This window comes from Cynoglossus semilaevis, chromosome 15 (assembly GCF_000523025.1).
Source record: "Cynoglossus semilaevis isolate Cse_v1.0 chromosome 15, Cse_v1.0, whole genome shotgun sequence".
Taxonomy (NCBI): Eukaryota; Metazoa; Chordata; class Actinopteri; order Pleuronectiformes; family Cynoglossidae; genus Cynoglossus; species Cynoglossus semilaevis.
In genome coordinates this window covers 17248660-17264456 of record NC_024321.1, presented here as the reverse complement: position 1 = coordinate 17264456, position 15797 = coordinate 17248660, and the positions used below count along the sequence as shown (strand labels likewise).

At 42.3% G+C, this 15797-nt stretch overlaps 1 protein-coding gene across 10 annotated transcripts in view; it reads right to left on the bottom strand.

Moving 5' to 3' along the window:
• The window catches only part of micu3b (mitochondrial calcium uptake family, member 3b), a 44897-nt gene that overhangs the window by 26949 nt on the left and 2151 nt on the right, over positions 1-15797 (bottom strand). For 6 of the 10 annotated variants that reach the window (XM_025063161.1, XM_025063169.1, XM_025063168.1 and 3 more), the window contains exons 2-5: positions 14027-14201; positions 13088-13253; positions 6965-7093; positions 1784-1886 (exon numbers count right to left, since the gene is read on the bottom strand). The gene's annotated coding sequence lies outside the window, so the exon portion shown is untranslated. The remainder of the gene's footprint in view (positions 1-1783; positions 1887-6964; positions 7094-13087; positions 13254-14026; positions 14202-15797) is intronic. The other 4 variants (XM_025063164.1, XM_025063162.1, XM_025063163.1 and 1 more) reach the window with 4 other exon arrangements.

The window sequence follows — 15797 nt, the reverse complement described above, 5'->3', positions numbered from 1 at the left end:
AGGATCCCCGCTGCTTGTTTTGTAAAAAGATGCTGTCAAGGCTCGTCTTTCTTAAGCTGCTCAGCGAAGTTAACAAGCATGAAAGTGATGGACAGGGTGTGCTTCATTCCTGTCTTCTCCCATCCTTCCAAGCTCTAGAAGAATGTGTTGCCATAATAGTTTATCCATGACTGTGACCGGCAGACTTTTTTGTTGCAAAAGAGACTAATGTTTCAGTCAGGTCTCATCCCCATTCACCTCTACGACCATGAAAAGCAGACTCGGTTTTATCCCTCAGAACCCTCCTCCTCTTCACTTTTTGAAGCTCAGCTCTTTAAACGCAGTGGAAATCCTGGCGTGTGATACCTGACACTCAGAAGTGGTACTTACTAAAATGATGCTTTTGTCCTACTGACCTTCACAGGGNTACTGAAGACCCCTTCATTAAACCTTCTCTGGAGAAGCACAAATGATGGATGCTCCTGACTTTCACCGTCTCCTCAGCAGCAACAGACAGACAGACAGACCGACAGACAGACAGACAGACAGACAGTCTGACAGACAGACAGACAGATGGACAGACAGACAGACAGACAGACGGACGGACAGACAGACAGACAGACGGACGGACAGACAGACAGACAGACAGTCTGACAGACAGACAGACAGATGGACAGACAGACAGACAGACAGACGGACGGACAGACAGACAGACAGACAGGCAGACAGTCAGTCAGACAGACGGACAGACAGACAGACGGACAGACAGACAGACAGACGGACGGACAGACAGACAGACAGACGGACGGACAGACAGACAGACAGACGGACGGACAGACAGACAGACAGACAGACGGACAGACAGGCCTCTCCAGGAAACCCAATGAAGTACCTACTGTATATTTGTGTGTGTCTGTGCACATGTGTGTGTGTGGCAGGTGTGGAAGTTAGTAATCTTCCATGTCTATCTTCACACTGCAGTCAGACAGTGCAGGTGTTCCCTCACACACACACACGGACACACACACACACACTGTGATCTCAGTCCTTCTCTCTGTCAACCAGGGATGTAACTTTGTTGGACCGCGATGAAGAGCAGCAGGAAAGGAGAGGGACAGGAGCAGGGGCAGGGGCAGGAGGGGGTGAGAGGGGGCGAGATAGAGGGGGGAGGGGGGGTGGAAATACAGTTGACTTTGTTGTCTGTCCCCGACTATCAGAGAGAATAATTTCTATATTTAAAAGGCTGCGGTGCAGAAGAAGAAGGGAGGTGCCGAGGAGCTCACCTGTTGCTCCAAAGCTGTGGCCACTTTTAAAAGTGTGTTTGCGCAGGTTTAGTGCCTGCAGCTTTGTGTCATTTGAATCCTGCAACTATTGATTTCAGGCTCTTTGTTGTTTGTTTATTCCTTAGTAAATTGCTGTGCGCACAAATTATGAGCTGCATGTGTGTTTATAGGGATTACAGCAGAAGTGTAAGTATAGCATGAACCACTTGATACTTTTGGGCTGCTTTTGAGTCGAGAAGGAGAGAGGAGATAGAGGGAGAGAGGGAGAGAGAGAGGGGGAGAGGGAGAGAGAGAGATGGCAGCCCCTGCTACTGCTAACAGATACCATCCACTCATCTAACTCCTCATCCATCGATCATTTGTGTAGAATGACCTAAAAAATATATATATATATCGTCTTTCACGGCCCGTGCATCGTGCCCCATTTCCACTCAATTATTTTTAGTGTCACCGCCTAGAGGATAGTGTGGTGTACTTTCTGCAAGCAAAGAAAAAAGAAAAAAAAAATCAGAGCAGCATACCTGATTTACTGACACACCACATCACTCGCTGTCAGCTCCGGTGGAAACTATGCTCGTCTGTTTGCATCTCCATGGAGACATCAGGCCGTGTTTAGATGTTGTGCTGAAAAAGAAGAGAAAGAGAAGAAAAGCTGTCATTTGTGCAGAGCTCCTCAGTTCCAACAAGGCCGTACACTCTGAGCAACACTGCTGCGAGTTTTCACCGAGTGACAATGTTTTTGTTTTGTCAAAGGGAGGTGAGACGGCAGAGCTGAACCTGGAGGAGAGGGAACAGACACTCAGTGTAGTAGCAGTACATTCAGTAGTAGACTATATACAGGAAATGGACCTGCAGTAGTGGGGCCACTTTCTGCTGTCTGATCATCACGGGTCGCCACAGCTGTAGGACTGATGTCCTACCGACACAACCCCAACCCAGGAGGTTGAATGGAACCTGAAACTTTCTGATATCAGGCAGGAATTCTGCCTTTCTTTGACCCCACTCCACCACCGCTGCACCCACAACCTCCATCCTACACTCACAGACAAATGGGGTGAATATGCAGACACCATTAATAAAGAACAGTTAATGCTGGGGCTCATCTTGCTGTAAGGCAAGTTCACTCTCCACTCTACCACTGTGTGGCCCCAGACGACCGACAACAGAGTTTTTATGATCTGCTTTATTCTCACCGTTACATCTCACACCAATTTTTTTCATCATTAATTTTTTTTGTTGTTGTTTTGAACATACAACAAAGGCAGAACCAGACCGAAAAAAAGTTTCTGGCTCCCCCTCTGCTCACCCCTCACATCTGCTGACCAAACGGCAGAGAGAGCTGCCATGTCAACTCATCCTGCGGCCCATGGGTCCACATTACTGAGTCACTAATTAGTTCTTGACATTTGGGAGCTGTAATTGCCCCCCCTGAAAAGCATGAGGCATCAATTAGGCTCTCAGCACCATGACAGGTTATCCCCACAGGACATAATCGCCCTGCTGGACTGCCCCGCCTGGGCACACACATGCACACACAAAATGGACACACAAACATTTTTGGGGGACATTTTGGATGCAATCCAGTGGAGAAAGCACCGGGATTTAATGAATAATTTGACCCGGGTCAGTTAGTAATAAAGTAAGTGAGTATTAATGAAGTGTGTGAGGTTCACACTTTGATTTTAACCATCTCTAGTGCAGCCTGACACTCTCCGCTCCCAGGAGGCCGGGAGCTTCATGGGGTCAGAAAAAAAGGGGGTCAATTGGTTCATTTCCATAGCTTCCACTTTAAACATTCTTGCATGCTTTGGAAGCAATTCAATCAGCAGAAAAAACACAGCTCAGCAGCTAGGACTGACCGGCCATCATTGTCCACGCAGACGCAGCTCATAAACAAGATGGATGTGTCCGTACTGAGAAACACAACACAGAAACACAACACAGAAAGCTCTGCTAGAAACACCACTGAAAGATGCTCTGGAGTTAAAAAAAAAAGCTCTGCTAAAATCTTGCTTTTTTTTAAATATATGTTCATATTTTTTCAAAATCAACTCAAAGGTAAAACAGCTCAAACTGGTGAAAAGGGTTGGAGACACAGAGACCAGTCTGAACTGGTTTTAGTCATTGACATCAGAGACATTATGTCTTGTGTCTTTTTGACTTGGCCTGTATTTGTCAGTGTCAAAATTTTTTTGATTTATACAAAATCTCTTTTTTTAAATGACAGTAAATTACATAAAAAACCCTGACGAAGATCCTAAACGATTAGTGACGCTGTAAATGGAACCACTGCTGTTATATGGAAGATGAAAATGTCCAGAATAACCTACGATAACAAGTGTTTCTAAACATGAGATTCAACAGCTCTGCTTGATAAAGACAGACTGTACTCTTTCCGCCTAGTGGCCAAAGTGGAAATGCGCTTTGTTGCCCCTCACTCAGGCGGAAAATTGCAAACCCATTTGTCATTGTGTGCCAAGACGCAAAGGTCAGTCAATAGATTTCTTCATGACAAGCTTACGGAATCGAATGTTTTTCCACGGCCTCACCCTTTCACACCTGCACCTCCAGGTAAAATAACAAAACAAGGACGAGAGGGAGAGAAAAGAGGGCTTAGAGGGAGAGAGAGAGAGAGAGAGAGAGATTTAAAGACGGGGGAGAAAAACGATACGTTCAGAAGAATGTGCCGTGAAACCTGTGCACGTTTATTGGCCACTTCAGCTCAATTCAACTCAATATACATTTTACTCACAGTGGCGGATAAAATGCCAAGGGGGTTTGGCCGAGGTCCAAACCTGGAGAATAGCAGTAATTATTATTACTGTTTGCTGCCGGAGAACATTCTTACACAGATGTTTGTGATCCTTCTGTGACAAACAACAACTGCCTGACATTTAAAGTTAAAGACAGAAGTTTTTCTCACTGCTTAATCCAGTCGTTTTCTTTGGGCCTCCGTTTGCAGTCAGGGCTAACGTCAGGCCCCCGAACTTTACCTTTAACAACGGTATTCCAACCAAACTGTGAAATTTTCAAACACAGAAAATAGTTTTTGTCTGGGTTTTTGCTCAGCTTGGCAGTCGACAAAGTGTTTTGAGGTTTTAGACTGGATTTATGTCCTGAAGACTTGGATTGCAGAGTAGGTGGAATTGAACCCAGAACCTTCGTGAATGCCGGTGAAAACCCTGCACAAATATAGCCCCACTCTTAATTAATGCTGATTAATATGAACAGCTAAATTCAAAAGTACACCAGGAAGTCATAAATAAATACATAAATAAAATTTAAAAAAAAAAATGATAGAGAAAATCTCTTAAGGGCCAGTGCACCATTAATTCAAATTAGTACATTAACATATATGGTTCAACTTCTTGATGCAAAAACCAAATTTAATTGAGAGAAATTGAAAGTAAGCTCCAAACCTTTAGATAAATAATTAAGATTCAAATCAATGTGAAACATAGAGGGAAACATCTGCACTTTTTTTGTTTTTTTTTTTAACTGCAGCATATTTTTGACACACAAAAATAAAAGATAAAGAGCGATAGAATGATCGGACCATTGAGTCAGAATGACTCGTCACCATCAGCACAGACCGACGCAGATAACGTTCACATAGACGCACAATACAAACCATTCAGTCTCTGCGCAGAAAAAAATTTACATGATGTACTTGTGGAAAACAGATAGAGAGCCACAGAGCAAGTCTGTGTTTGTTTGTTTTAACAAGTCCTTAAAAACAAGGCTACAGTTTCACTACAGAGTTCATTTCTAACATTAAACTAAATTATAGTCAACAGGTTTAAGGGTGAAAATTGTAGTCTGTAAATCTGGGAGCCAATCAAACCATTCACACCTCATTCACACCTACAGTCGATTAAAAACAATTAACACAATCCTGCACCTAGTTACGAGTACGTGAGTATAAAATTATTTTCTAATTTTCTTCCATTATGTTTCTCATATACAGTACGTTTAAATAAAGTGATATATATGTGCATACATTTTTCTATGAATGCATTGTATAATATCATACCCATAATTAGGAAAGTCTGACTTTAACTTTTTGCCGATCTTGTCCAAACACACAATTCAACTCAGTGATGATATCAACAGATATCGATATATGCCGATATATTTTTCGCCAAAAACTGCGATAAACATCTCAGGACCCCACGGGCGATTCCAGAAAATTTTCATTATCGGAAGAAAAACTCTTAGAGATATTACATAATTATGCTAATACCGGGCTGATAATACGGGTTGGCCAGCATCATCTGACATCCCTACCCATAATGCAATAGTTTACGTATCTGCTACAACTTAAGTGTTTGTACCATGATAAATTATTCATTTAAAGTGATTGTCTGCTACAACTTAAGTGTTTCTTTTTTTTCCTTTAAACACCATGATAAATTATTCATTTAAAGTGATATTTCCTCTTTTTTTTTCTCCAAGTCTTGTAAGGTAATCTTTATATTAAACAGAAATAAATTTGTCCTTCCACTCAAGGGAGTCGGGTTCCTATGAACATGATATGACTTAAGAAAGCAGCACGGCTCCAGTTTAAACTGGGCTTTGCCCGACACTACGTTAATCTGCACCTCTAACACAGTTAACTTGTATAAATCACTGGGCTGAGCGCGAACAAGTCCGGGCGTGTTCCGAGGCACGAGCGATCCAAGAGAGCGCTGCTCCAGTCCTGGTTGTTTTTCAGAACATAAAGGAACCGGAGCCAACGCAAAACAAAAGAAAAAAAGAAAAAAAAAACCACTTCAGAGGAATCGATGGGAATCAATGAAGCTGTGATCTGTAAACACTGCATCACTGCATAATTACATCATTTTTGCAGAAGGTGAACGGTGTCTGCGGCACAAAGGTGGCTGAGAGTGAGGAGTGAACAGTCCATAAAGCTGTCATTATGAATATCACCTCAGACCACAGTCGGATTAGAACCGTACTGCGTAGGAATAAAACCACATTATTGACTTTTTTTTTTCTAGTTTGAGCTCAGCGCCGCCCGTGGCTGCTATCACTTCACTGCAGTGGAGAGTGTGCGTGAGGGCGGGGCAGGGGCGAGGGTGGGAGGGGTGACTTCAAACAGACATCCTCCTCCTCCACAGTAATAACTCTGAGTGCTTCTGGAAGGAGGAAATCCCCTGGCCAGGAAAGACACATCACTTCACTGCAGAGGCAACAAACCGTGAGGTCTGAACACAGTGGCCCTGAGAACAACACACAGGGTTTGACTGCAGGTCTGAGGCCAACGTTAAACAAAGCTGAAACCAGAGTTCTGTTTCAAAGAGCTGAGAAACGTTCACAAACAAATCACTGACATGAAGACAAAAAGAGAAGCATCACAGCGTTATCAGCTGACGAGATGAAGAATAATTATGAACAATAGTCATCAAGGCCAACCAGTGGAGCGGTTAGTGCTACTGCCTTACAACCGGAAGATCAACAGTTTTCACCCTTCCCTCCCACCGACCAAAAACACTTTCATGTTAATTAGAGAATCTAAGCTGACCATTGGTGTGAATTATTTTTTTTCTCTAAAAGTCTGAGGTGTAGCTCCGCCCTCACCCTACGGCTGCAGAGATTGGCTGAGGCTCTACGCTGAACCCTAACTCAGTGTTAGAAGATGAATAAATCTGATCAATCAAGTGATACATATAATTATGAAGACAAGTCATTGGTTACTGTACCAGGACATGCATCGGCTGGCCAATCACAGCTGGACAGACCGAGGTGACACTCTTCTCTCTGGGTACTTCAGCCCTGAGCACTCAGTGATCGGTGTAGCCGCACACCTCCAACAGTAGTTTGGTTTAGTACTAGAAAAAAAAAGAAAAAAAATACTTAGACTTCAGACTTAGTAATCTCTCAGTTGGAGCAGCAGAAATTGTAGCAAATCCTCAGCGACCCATATCAATCCAAATGTGCGTGTTGTGCGGCTGATTTCTGCAGCTGATCAGAGGCTCAGAGTTGAATCGGTGCAGCCTGGAGCAGGCCTTTATTTTGCTAAAGCCTGCATTTCCCCACAGAATCAAAGGCTCTGTGTAAGATGAGAGCCTGCTGAGCAGGAGCAGGTGATAAGCTGCTTCCTACCAGAAGAATTAAACAGATTCACTCCTAAGAAGTGGTGGTCTGAAAGCAGACACTAGTTAACAATAACTTTAACCTTCACAGCATTATTGGGTAACTGTGCAGCTCCCGTCATGCAGTAAATTGCAGTTTTCCTGAGGAAGAATCGGTGGGTTGCACAGGATTTAAAAGGAAATTAAAGAGGGTTTCAAATGGTCCAACCTTGGGCCTCAAAATTGAACAAAATCCAAAAAAATACAACCACGAACCAGTTAATGTTGGCTACAACAGTCGTGGTCCAGTAAAAAACAGTACATCCAGGCCACAGTAGACCAGATGACAGGGTTCAGAGCCTAAAAGTTTTGAATGTCATCACTTATATGCATATAATATCAAATTAAGTCATGGGTGTGCAACATTTGTGTTCATTTAGTCTAAAAGCCTTCAGTAAAAAGTCAGGAATGATGGGGGTTTAAAAACAAAATTTGAAAGATTTGATCTTTAGAATTTAGGGGTTTTTTTTTTAATTCTTGACTTTTTTCTCCATGTTGAAAAAAAAGCAAATTCTCAATCTTAGATTAAACCTGAAGTGAAATCGTCAAAAATATTTTTCTGGTTTGCAGATATAAATTTCCTTTATTTGACTGAGAGGGGAAGAAGGATGATGAAGCACCGGTCTCCTCCTCTTCCTCCTCCTCCTTCTTCATTCTCCTCACAAGTAATGCATACCTCTCCACGTCTCAGTAACTAATCACCATACAGATCTGGCCAAGAATAGAGTGGCTGAACACACAGGAAATATCATATTCAAGCTTGCTAGAATTTCACTTTTTGTTTCCAAGTTCATTTCCCATCATGCCTTTGACCATGAAGATATCAGTACTGCCTGCACCACTGGGCAGGGGTCCTTGACTTCAAAGCCCAGGGACTAAAAGCAAATGTTTTCGGGGTGGGGAGGGGGGTTGTTCAAAAGTTCTATTGTGTGAGTGAGGAGCCATTTCTTTCCTCTCTGTAATGTTTACTGTGTAGACTCACATTAGTCTGTCTGCTTGGTTCCAGTCCTTCACTAACACAGGTGTGTTTTCACTGGGTTCACACTTATCGCTGAGGTGATCAGAGACCTGTTGCCAAGCAGGCAGCGCGATCTCCCAGTGTTACGAAACCAGAAACATTTGTTGTGAAAATGAAGGAGGTGACCAAGACATGACGTGTGGCGGCCGAGAGGAGAAAAACAAAGACCAGAGCACACGGTCATAGTTAGAGAGTGTCTCGAGTCTGGAGTCAAATTGGTATCATACATTACGCCTTAATCACCGGCCCTGCTTTTTTATTTGACAAATTCCCTGAAGTCGCCTTCAACTTCAGAATGAGTCAGAGCTCGTCATGGCCCCATCCTTCAGAGAGCTGACACCCACCTGTACGGCAGGATCAAAGCGCCGCTTTGAGCATATTAGGAAAATACAGGGGACTCATTGCAGGCGCTCAAAGTGGTACATAGATGCTTAGCCACACATTCTTGCTGTCAGAGACAAACAAAGACGGTTTTCTGGGGAGGAGAAAGGCATGTTGTATCCCCAACATGCCTCGTCTGTGGTGACCAATCACAACAGACGTTACAATCCCCCAGCCCCGGAGGAAGATAGGTGAGGGTTTATGTTGTCATTGGTGGATGTTTTACAATACTGCTGGCAGTTAATGTTTATTTTTACAAGGACAAGCTCATTCCTTTGGTCTGACCTGGAATGATGTAGCGTGTCATCATAACAGCATTGATAGGAGCGTGTTTAAATGTCTGCAGACGTTACACATTCATTCAGGCTCCGCTGTGTCAACAAGCGAGCTGTCATGCTGCAAATGCACCAGACATTTGTGTCTTCTTTAATTTGTACACATGTCACCCAGGTAGTTTTGTGAAAAACAGACCAAAACACACTCTTGCAAAAGTCAATCATTCTGGGAGGTTCCTCTGCCTGGTATAAAGAATTATGTCATACAGAAACACAGAAGAGCTTTCTGATTGTCCAAAAGTCAATTTCATCCAGGTGTAATGTCCAGCCACATCACCAAAAACTACTTCAAGCTGCTCAAAAACGTTTTAACTGTGTCATTTTGCATAAATAATAATGGCTAAAGTAAATTACCAAATGTGGAATTTATTACGTTTTAAACCAACAAACTGTTCTGGGAATGAATGGTTTGTTGACATTACCCAGAACACACGCAAACGTGCCAAAAAAAAAAAAAACGGCCTTAAAGACTTTGGCAACCAGCAATGTTGCCGTATCCTCTGGTTCATTACCCGGTCTTCACTCTGAGGGGTTGCTAAGACGATGACACTCTCATTCACACCTGCGACTCTATATCACAAATATATACAACACCATAATATAACAACTTGAACACCATAAGGAAACACAGAAAGTAAGGCTCTGACTCTGACCGCTGGACCACCGTTTGTCATGGATTAGTCTACCAAACACTACAGGAAGAGTCTACAATAAAGAAGTAGCGTCTGAAAGGTGAAAGGGTGTAAATCTGCCGCACCGACACAGCAAGTCACAAATCAGCTGAAGGGTCTGCCTGAATCAGCTGAAAATCTGACAGAGCGTCAGGTCAACAACACTGATGCTCCTGGGCCGTGAGTAACAGCGAGTGTGTACAAACACAGGGCTTTGACGTGCAGGATAACAGATGAGCCACAGTTTGGCCAGACGGCGTCCGCGTCTCCCTTAAAAAAACGTCACCTTATTAATGCCCTTCTGTTTTGCCTCCGAAAGCGGCAACATGTCTTTAGAACACCCTGATTGGATGTTGTTGTGCAGAAAAGAGGAGAAGAAAACAAAAAAAGCTGATGACAGGGCACTTTCATGTTACTTATCGTGACACACTATCAGCCAGATCAAGATGGGCCAGACAAAGTACCACCAGGTCCCGTAGGTCGGAGCTGAATGTTCATCTGTTTCATCAAATCTCTGTCTTTACTCCTCAGGAGAGATGAGGTTGGTGGTCCATGAATTTAGACCACAGTGTTATAAGAACAGGAGCCACTGTGGCAGATAAGGCTAGTCTTATTCAAGGGCTGCTATCTTTGTTTTTCTGAAGAAGAAAAAAAAATACACAAATATGGAGCTGGATGAAAAGAGAGTGGGAGAAAAGCTCTGATAAACTACATACACATCATCTCACGCAACACTTGTCGGAGGGCGATGTCCTTAAAAAAATAAAAATAAAAATTGAAATCTCCCTGTGAGAGAGTGCAGGATAGGACAGGACTGAAGACGGAACACGGACACACGCACAGATGTTCTGTTCTGCAGAACAGCAACAAGACTTCACCACAACAAAACATTATCACTAATACTGATACAAAGAACTAAGAAGTTATCTGTTATGGCTGTGCGTATCGCTGGCCGTGACGTCAAACACCCTGACGTGTCGTCGGCACAGTCCTTCAGCGTGTTGTGTTTCCACATGTCACCAGATATGTATCGAAGTCAGTCAGAGACGATGTGAGGTGTGAGCGCGAAGGCCAGGGAGACACTGCATGAGACGCTGAATGAGTCACTAACAGCACTGAAGTATGAGGTTTGAACTACATTTAACAACAAAACAAAAAGCTCTGCAAAGTAGCAATTTATTTACAATGAAAATATTGCAAAAACTGCAGTTTGATTGTAATACTGATCTTCTTATATAAAAATAGCAAATAGCAAAACATAATTCTCTATTTTTACTAAATATTACTTAAAATGGAGTACACAAAGACTTTAAACCTGCATTAGTGTGTGAGGTAGCTCTACATTAAATAGACCTGCACATGTTTAAATTAAGTACAGAGAGGAGGGGATTTAGCGACATCTAGTGGTAAAGTTTTAGAAGAAGAAGTTTGATTCTTCTTTGCAAATAATGACTAATACTGATGTCCAATATGCATTTGTGAAAATCCAAACTTTTCTCACAGCATTAGTACCTGGAACTATTCCACCCAGTCTTTCTAATGAACGCCCGCTCCTTTGTCCTGTCGTTCTTTTCCCTTGATTCACGTCCTAAGTGTGAGTGTGATGTCCCCCAGGGTGCGGGGGGGGCGTGACAACCACTCCTCTCTACAATAAATGTCATTGTTGGAATGTATTGCTGCATCCACCAGTTACTTTAAAACATTATGAAACAGTGCCGGTGCAGTAATGGAGATGCATTTTAGCCCCGACTGTAAATCCAAGCTTTCCATAACTGCAGGCGTCGCAGCACGAGATCCTTGTTTGACTCCATTGTTAGTCACTGCTGAATGACAGCATTAGACTCTCACACTAATAACGATGACTGCTGCACAGAAGGATGTTGGAGCAACTGGCAATGGAAGTATATAATTTGCTGTTATCGCTCGACTTCGGCGCTTGTTCCTGTATCTGACTGCAGCGGGAAAAACCCAGCTCCCTGAAACAGAACACACCACTCATCTAGAGCAGGTGTTACCTTCGAATACCGCAATAAAAACATGACTTTCCACACTAGTAACGTCCCCGGTGATTTATCTGACAATTCCTTCGGCGACGGCCTTTTCTTGTTCGGTCGTTACAGAGAATAATTTAATTTAAAAAAAATGACAGTTTGAGATTTATCCTGCGGTGATTATTATCTTTTAGCATTTACGTTTAGACGCAGGAATTGTAGTTTTTTAACCATACAGAGTCCAACGGGGGGACAGCCAATGAGAATAAACATAGGTCACGCTGGCTCCTGTTTGTTCGGAAACGGCAGAGGAGAAATTGTGAGAGCGATAAGGACAGACTAGTCTATTTGTTCGTGCGTGGGGGCCCCTCAAGGGCCCAAAGACTCTGATGTCCACACAATCTTTGCGCTGCACTCTGACATTTTCTCAGCAGTATGAAGTTACACACCAGGAAAACCACGTCTACATCCAGCCCATTTTCTGCGAACAAAACATTCCCTAACCCCTGTTCCTGGTCACACGGGTACAAAAATGTCAAAAGTTCCTAAAAGGATGGGTGCCGAAACTAAGTATTCTCAAATGAGAGCGGTCAGAAGGCAGCGTTTTAGACGACCCGTGTATCAGTTACTATTTTTATCTCCAGCTTCTGTTTGGCGCACTGACCTGTGTGACCCGTTGGGCTCCTACAGAATTTTGGGCAGAGGGCAAAGAGCGTAACACTCTTACTGAAGTACATCCCTCAGGAATACAAGTGTTCCAAGGGTGAGAGTTTGTAACCATTGTTGGCTGGAGGCTAGTGGGGGTCACAGCCCACCCATCAGAGGGGGAAGGTGAGGTCGCCGTGGCAGACAAGGATGGAGTATAAACACCAAACAGGAAGTGGCAGATACAAGTTTTTAGGAACTTTACGACAACAAATACTAATGAGTTCAACTATTAAAATGTCTCTCTTAATCAACAACAAAAACAAATGTGAGCAGAGCAAATAATCAATACTTGAGGTGAACTCTTAGGAAATGTGACTTATTGAATTTAGGAGTAAAAAAAAAACGTGACAGGATCTCTGAAAACAAGACCACTGTTCATCATCATCATCTTCAGCTGGAAGGCTGGACCAGGCTGATAGCAAAAGCCCTGTCTAAATGAACTGGACCAGGCTGATAGCAAAAGCCCTGAAAAAAAGGAGATCACTGATGCATGAATGAAAAGCGCCTTATGTCAAATATAATTGTCCCGGCCTGAAAAACAAGCTTGTGATGTCTGATTTGATTCCCTGGTGTTCGGCTCGGGTTACCTCTGCTCTGCTTTAACCCTGATTGTCTTCACAATGAAGTTCCTGGGAAGATTTAAGGGATTTTCTGATTTCTTGGTGTAAGAATGGACTCGGTTTAATGACCTCCCCCCTCTCTCCTGGTCAGTGTTGGTCCAACTAAGGAAATGAGTTCCGTTCAGAAGCCGACCTGCCGAACAAAAACAAAACACTTTTTTAACCAAAGTGCCTCAGTATCTATGACGAGTTATCATTACGTAGAGGAAGTAATAATTGTTATATTATTATTACTTTGTATAACTTTTTTTTATATGCTTTCGGTACAAAAAGGCCCTTTAATCATATACTATACAAAGAGACAATAATTTCCAAAAGAAAAGCAGTTTCTCATCTGCAAATCTGGACAATTGTTTATTTTATTCTACAAGGATTTGAAAAAAAAAAATCTGCAAATCTAGACAATTGTTTATTTTATTCTACAAGAATTTGAAAAAAAAAGAAAAGAAACAGTTAAAAATTTATGGAATTCTGAAGCTGTGATACAACCAAACTAGTGCCTCTTGTCTCAGCGAAGACGTCATCTGCTAGATTAACTGGAGTAAATATGTAACAGGTCAGTGTGTGTGTATAAATGTCAGTCAATTTGAACGCCCTGCCATCAAACAGCGCCTCCACTCTCCCAGCGACTGTCACTGTCACAGACCGAGCCTGGTGATAACAGTCCTGTCCTGTCGACAGCTCACATCCGGGAACATTCGACAATATGACCAACTCCTTCAACAGTGTCTTCGTATTCGTCCCCTCCAATATTCGTCCACACCTGCTTTGACGCAGTATTGTGACGTCTGTCTTTTCAATTAGTTATCAGTTGTTTATCTCATTAAGGATCAAATATCAGCCCAAAGGAGCAAAAACAATCAGATACAGTCCAACATGGAGGATGTGAACTTTTCCTGCAGAAACCTGTTCCACTGGTGGCTGCTAGGGGGTCTGTCGTCCCTCTCTGGTTGGACTGGTCATGATGTGAGACCTGTGCAGTGTCCTTTTTTTCCTCTTGTCTCTTTCTGCCCATTGCTGCTGGACTGGAAGCACGTCCAGCTGTCCCATCATTCTGTCAGCGCCACCATCTCCCTCAGCCCTAGATTAAAAAAAAAAAGCCAAAGGGGCCGCCAGGAAAAGTGGCTTGCCCTCGTCTCTCAGGACTTATGTCAAAAATGTTTCAGTCCTCAGGTAATTTGCTACAGTCCGGGATCCTTTCACTGTTTACTTCAAAGAGTCTCAACGACAGGGTCAGAAAGAGAGAGAGAGAGAAATGAGAGGGAGAAAAATGATATTGAGTTGTGGGTAGTGACAGATCTACATTCTTTGGTAGGGACATGCCGTGTGAGTGAGGAGTGCTTGTGCGCTGATGCTGACTGTCTGCCGTCTGCAGCGGTCTTTAAATCTGACTGATAAAAGCATGAATCCGCGGATTGTCTTCCAAAATAGAGCTTAGTCAAACAGTTTGACTGCACTGCAGAAGAATGCACAGTCACTCCTGCACAAACAGACAGGTTAGCAGACACTTTTGGTTCAAGTTCATAAATCACTCAGGCCATCGCATGCAAATTGCAGTGATTTGCTTTTGTTGTCCGACTGCAGGGAGTTCCATTTTACAGTGTAAAAGTTCAGCCCCGGCTGTAAGATTATCCTCTGCGTTTGAACTTAAATGCTAACTCTTAAGACCTGTGGAATGAGGAAGAGAACCTGCCAATGTCAGCGAGATCACAGGCCGAGAACTGGAGGTTCTTAAATGATTTTGAACTCATGAATGGAACTCAAAAAACTAAAATTTGATTTTTTTTTTAAAATTATTTTTATTTTGTGTTAGATCAGCCTTCTACGTAAGACTAAGTCCCTTAAGGATGTACATAATATAATATAAACATAAAATAACTGAAATTGATTTTTAAAAGAGGATAAATCATGATGTAATGAAGTAACTAATTTAATGAGTCAATATTATTCAAAAAATTATAATTACGACAGACTTAGTCATAACAATGGGACAAACATTTGTAATTCTGACATTAAACAACAATATTTTCAGATTAAAAGTGAAAAAAGAAGGTCGTCAGAATCAAAATTTAATTAAAAGAATATGAGATATTCAGACTTTTGAATATGTAGTCAAGTCAAATTATGATATAAAAAAGTTAAAAAAATGATGTAATGAGGTTAAAGTCTTAGATGTAAAATCTAAGAAAAAATTAGTTAAAAATTGATCCACAACAGAAATAAAGTGAGATTAAAAGCCATAACTATGGTATAATCAATATGATAAATCATCTATAATATGAAAACCAAATTATAAGATGTTAAATTGTAAAGGAAAAAGTTAAACGATATGTGAAATGAAAGTGATTATAATAGGAATTAAATGTAAAATAAAATGTAAAACGCAGGAGACGATGGAGACAAAGAGACAGACGTGCAGACAGGCCTTTCAAAGTCTCAAAGTCTTGCGCTTTAGTAGCAGTTTGACGGGCACCTGTCGTGTGAAGCCGCTGAACTACACAAATACAGTATACGCACTCATGCTACTTGCGTGTGTGCTTTCACTCCATACAAGTGTGCACATGTGCGATACAAAAGTCTGACACCAGTCCCGTCTGCAGCATTAGGACATTGAAATGCTCCGACACCAAAGAATTCACAGCTCCTCAGCAGCCCATGACAAACCCGTCACATCTCC